The sequence below is a fragment of the Piliocolobus tephrosceles genome, unplaced genomic scaffold, assembly GCF_002776525.5.
Source record: "Piliocolobus tephrosceles isolate RC106 unplaced genomic scaffold, ASM277652v3 unscaffolded_38391, whole genome shotgun sequence".
Classification (NCBI taxonomy): Eukaryota; Metazoa; Chordata; class Mammalia; order Primates; family Cercopithecidae; genus Piliocolobus; species Piliocolobus tephrosceles.
In genome coordinates this window covers 1-5756 of record NW_022322522.1, presented here as the reverse complement: position 1 = coordinate 5756, position 5756 = coordinate 1, and the positions used below count along the sequence as shown (strand labels likewise).

The following is a 5756-nucleotide window of genomic DNA, read 5'->3' as shown; positions in this document are numbered from 1 at the left end:
TTTCACCATGTTGGCCAGGCTGGTCTCAAACCCCCGACCTCGGGTGATCTGCCCACCTTGGCCTCCTTAAGTGCGGGCATGATAGGTGTGAGTCACTGCACCTGGCCATATTGGCCAACGTTAAATACAGCGGATTTATCCTCCACAGTGTTGCGGGCCTGTCACCCAGACACTGGACTTGCCAACTTCCAAAAATCACATAAGCCAGTTCTTTTTTTGCTGTTCTGTTTTTGATACAGAATCTCACTCTGTCATCCAGGCTGGAGTGCAATGGTGCAATCTCGGCTCACTGCAATCTCCGCCTCCCAGGTTCAAGTGATTCTCCTGCCTCAGCCTCCCAAGGACCCGGGATGACAGGCACCTGCCGCCACACCTGGCTAAGTTTTGTATTTTTAGTAGAGATGAGATTTCACCATGTTGGCCAGGCGGGTCTTGAACTCCTGACCTCAGGTGATCCACCTGCCTCAGCCTCCCAAAGTGCTGGGATTACAGGCACCTGCCGCCACACCTGGCCAAGTTTTGTATTTTTAGTAGAGACGGGGTTTCACCATGTTGGCCAGGCGGGTCTTGAACTCCTGACCTCAGGTGATCCGCCTGCCTCAGCCTCCCAAAGTGCTGGGATGACAGGTGTGAGCCACCGCGCCCGGCCTCCTGGTAAAACTTGAACCCAAAACTCTACGTCTTAACAAAAAAAGTGAACGTGACGACGGGCTCTCACCTGGCTTGCAGCTCTCGGCGACCTTGCTGAGTAACTTGTGCACTTTGTCGTCTGACCAGTTGTGCAGGATCCGGCACAGGACATACAGCTCAGCGCTGGGGAGGGGGTCCCTGAAAAAGTCACCTGGTTTAAAGACAAAAGGCGACACGTCCGTCAGGTATGGCAGAAGCAGTCCTCCCCGGACAGATCCTCGGACGGCCACCCACATCGTAAATCAGGGATGGAGAAGAGAGGGGTGTGGGCGGGAAAGGGTCTTCCTGAGTATATCCCCATGGGGACTTGATCAGAGGAGCTGGTTAGCGATGCCACGGGCGTGCGGTTAGACTCCGGCTGAGAAAAGGCTGGGCACGGTGGCTCACGCCTGTAATCTCACCAGTTTCGGAGCCTGAGGTAGGCAGATTGAGCTCAGGAGTTCGAGACCAGCCTGAGCAACATGGCGAAGCCGTAGCTCTGCTAAAAATACAAATTAGCTGGACAGGGGTAGCGGGTGCCTGTAATCCCAGCTACTTGGGAGGCTGAGGCAGGAGAATCGCTTGAACCCGGGAGGCGGAGGTTGCAGTGAGCTGAGATCCGGCCACTGCACTCCAGCCTGGGCGACGGAGCGAGACTCCGTCTCAAAAAAAAAAAAAAGAAAGTTTCCAGAAACCTCGTACCTACCGTGTGCTGGTGTGCACCTGCGAATGGTCACAGAAGCGTTTGTATTGACTGATGGCTAACCCTGCTGTGTTCAGCAAATATGAACCACAGCCAAGCAAGTAAGCAAGTTGTGAGTTGCATGAGGGGAAAGAAGGGGTGGGAGGGTGTGTGGTGGGAAGTCTGGGCTGTTTTCCCCGAGCTGTGAGGAGAAGGTGCTCTTTCAGGGCTCATGATGTTAAACTTTAGCATTTCCGGACGGACGGGGTGTCATCCCAGCACTTTGGGAGGCCAAGGCAGGCGGATCACCTGAGATCAGGAGATCGAGACCAGCCTGGCCAACATGGTGAAACCCCGTCTCCACCAAAATTACAAAAAACCAGCCGGGCGAGGTGGCGGGCGCCTGTAGTCCCAGCTACTGGGGAGGCTGAGGCAGGAGAATGGCGTGAACCCGGGAGGCGGAGCTTGCAGTGAGTCGTGATCACACCACTGCACGCCAGCCTGGGCGACACAGCGAGACTCCGTCTTAGAACAAAAAAGAGAAAGTTTCCAGAAACCTCGAGGGCAGGGGCATGGAGGTCCCCAGCACCTGTGCCTGCAGGCCTGGCCGCTGTGCGATGGTACTGAATGTCTCGTTTTTTTTTTTTTTTGAGATGGAGTTTGGCTCTCTTGCCCAGGCTGGAGTGCAGTGGTGCGATCTGGGCTCACTGCAACCTCGATTACGGGCGCCCGCCACCACGCCTGGCTAGTTTTTTTTGTATTTTTAGTAGAGACGGGGTTTCACCGTATTAGCTAGGATGGACTCCATCTCCTGACCTCGTGATCCACCTGCCTTGGGTTCCCAAAGTGCTGGGATTACAGGCGTGAGCCACTGTGCCTGGCCTTATTTTTTTGAGATGGAGTTTTGCTCTGTCGCCCAGGCTGGAGTGCAGTCGCGCGGTCTCGGCTCACCGTAACCTCCGCCTCCCAGGTTCATCCTGCCTCAGCCTCCCGAGTAGCTGGGATTATAGGCATGTGCCACCGTGCTCGGCTAATTTTTTGTATTCTTATGAGAGATGGTGTTTCACCATCTTAGCTAGGATGGTCTCGATCTCCTGACCTTGTGATCTGCTCACCTTGGCCTCACAAAGTGCTAGGATTCCAGGCGTGAGCCACCGCGCCTGGCCAAGGCGTCTCCTGTGAATCCATCCTGGCCTCAGCACCTGCCACGTGGAAGTTCTCCTTCAAGTCTAACCTAAGGCCGCCCTGTGACAGCTCCTGGGCCGGTTCCTTCTGTGGCCTCAGCGCCGTGGGTACCTACCCATGGATTTCAGCTGTGCCCCATCTCCACTCCCCTCCCATCTCGACTACTTGCACTGATGATAACGTCACACAACCCTCCACCTGTTTATTTTTTTTAAATCATTATTATTATCATTGTCTTTTTTGTTTGAGGTGGAGTTTCGCTTTTGTCGCCCAGGCTGGAGTGCAGTGGTGCGATCTTGGCCCACTGCAACCTCCGCCTCCCTCCTGGGTTCAAGTGATTCTGCTGCCTCAGCCTCCCAAGTAGCTGGGACTACAGGCGCCCACCACCTCGCCCGGCTGATTTTTGTATTATTAGTAGAGACGGGGTTTCACCATGTTGGCCAGGCTGGTCTTGAACTCCTGACCTCAGGTGATCCACCCGCCTCGGCCTGCCAAAGTGCTGGGGTGACAGGTGTGAGCCACCGCACCCAGCCTCATCCACCTGTTTGGAGATGCCCTCGTGTCTCTGTGGACCCACACACACATATGCACAGGCATAACCACGGACACAGGCACACAGGTACGCACACATACACCCATCCAAATGCACAGACGTACAGACATGCAGACACAAAGGCACACATGCAAGCACACACCAGAAAGACGTGCACACACAGACACACGCACGGACATACAGAGATACACTGACAGGCCCACAGAGACAAACTCAGACGCAGACACATGCACAGATGGGCACAGAGAGACAGAGATACACCAACAGACAGGCACACAGACGCACACGGACGCAGACACATGCGCAGATGGGCACACAGACACACGGACACACACATACACCAACAGACAGGCACACACACGGACACAGACACCTGCACAGATGGGCACAGAGAGACACAGATACACCAATAGACAGGCACACACACGCAGACACATGCACAGAGACACCCACACACACCATGCACACAGACGGAGACATGCACACACACATGCACACGGAGACAGACACACACAGTCTCAGACACAGGGACATACCACACACAGACATGCACACACAGAGACACAGACACACACACAAGCACAGGAGACAGTCACATGTGCACACAGACACCCACACACACCATGCACACACAGACATGCACACACATATGCACAGAGACACACACACAACCATAGCAGTCACATATGCACACAGACACCCACCGGCACGCAGCATGCACACGGATGCAGACACACACACAGACTGCACACACATACCCACCGGCACACAGCATGCACACAGATGCAGATGCAGACGGGCACACAGAGACGCACACACAGACATGCACACATATATCCACACAGGTGCACACACATACCCTCACAGAAACATATGCAACCACACACCACAGGGACGGCGCACACGCACACGCAGACACAGACACACAGACGGTCTCACGCACACACACACACGGACATACCACACACAGACACAGCAACACATAGAGACACAGACACACAAGCACAGCAGTCACATATGCACACAGACACCCACAGACACACCATGCACACCGATGCAGACACAGACATGCACACACAACCCCAGCAGTCATATATACACACAGACACCCGTCGGCACACAACATGCACACAGATGCAGACACACAGACATGCACACATATATCCACACAGACACACACACACCCTCACAGAAACATATGCATCCACACACCAGAGACGTGCACACACACGTGCGGATGCAGACACAGGCACACACACGTTCTCACGCACAGACACGCTCAGGGGCATGCGACACACACATGCAGACACACACACACACAAGCACAGCAGACAGTCGTGTATGCACACAGACACCCACCATGGAAACGCCCATGCAGAAACACAGGCACACGCACAGCCATGCACCCTGTCTGGAAAGAGATGACGGAGCCTGGAGAACGTTGGCAGGGCAAACGCGAGGGAGGCTCACCTGCTGCGAAGTGGATCTGCGCTGCCTGCGGTCCGGCGGGCTGGAAGTGGACGGCCAGCTCGACGATGTCCGGGAGGTCAAACACGGTCACCTGGAGACGAGGGTACTCGCGGGCCAGCTCTCGGGCCAGTGCGCCTGTGCAGCCTGCGGGGAAGCAAATGCACACTCTGCAGCTGCTTCGTCCTGGTGCCTACGGAACCCTGACGACTCTCCAAAGCTCAACCGGGGCAGAAGTCATGTTCGAGGGCGTGGCATTGACACCCATGCTGGGAGGGAAAGCCAGCGGTAGGGAGTTCGCTGGTATCCCAGACAAGACTGTGCAAGCAGCTGAGTGTGGGGGCACAGACCTGCAGGGAAATCCTTCCAGCCCAGGGCTATAGGCTGTACTCCTCCCTTCTCCTTCCTGCCGTGGGGATGTATACATGATGGGTGGTGCAACAGCAGCCACTCTGGGCCACGTGTGGGGGCACGGACCTGCAGGGAAATCCTTCCAGCCCAGGGCTATAGGCTGTACTCCTCCCTTCTCCTTCCTGCCGTGGGGATGTATACATGATGGGTGGTGCAACAGCAGCCACTCTGGGCCACGTGTGGGGGCACAGACCTGCAGGGAAATCCTTCCAGCCCAGGGCTGTAGGCTGTACTCCTCCCTTCTCCTTCCTGCCGTGGGGATATAGACACAATGGCCGGTGCTACAGCAGCCACTCTGGGCCACAAGGAGGAGAGGCATTCCGAGGTTGGGGAAATGTAAGCTGATGGTGTGAGAATCATCCCAGGCTGCTGATCCCCCAGCACCCCTTGGGAACGTGTGTACTGCTCCACCCACTGTCCAGGGCTGGGGTGGGGTGGAGGGTGAGTCAGGATATAATCAGACTTGCTGAGGGAAATCCAGCAGCTCCAAGGTGCTCTGCCTCAGCTCCTCAGCCAACAGAGAGGGCCCCCGAGTCTCTAGGGGGACGTTAAGGCACCCCTGGAACGTGGGAATATCCACCCACCATCTGGGACTCAGCCTGGCCCAGTTCAGGTCGTTGTCAGGTTTGTCCGTGGAAGAAGGCAGTTTGCAGCTGTCCTGAGCAGGGAAGATGCCTGCGGCTTAATCCACAAAAGGAAGGAGAGCCCTGGCGGGGGGGCTACCCACCTCCCACGTCGCAGGCGGAGGAGAAGCGGGACAGATCGAAGGCCGTGGCCACCTGGCGCGCA

The 5756-nt window shown here is 56.1% G+C and overlaps 1 long non-coding RNA gene across 2 annotated transcripts; it reads right to left on the bottom strand.

The window, feature by feature from the left end:
* Positions 1-660: 660 nt before the first annotated feature.
* LOC113223071 lies at positions 661-5756 on the bottom strand. Of its 2 annotated transcripts, none has more exons than XR_003308602.2 (3): positions 4907-5525; positions 4560-4703; positions 661-841 (listed from the first exon to the last, which is right to left on the bottom strand). It is a non-coding gene; the product is annotated as an uncharacterized LOC113223071 (long non-coding RNA). The 2 variants fall into 2 exon arrangements; XR_003308601.2 differs by lacking the exon at positions 4907-5525 and adding an exon at positions 5695-5756 and having other exon boundaries at positions 687-841.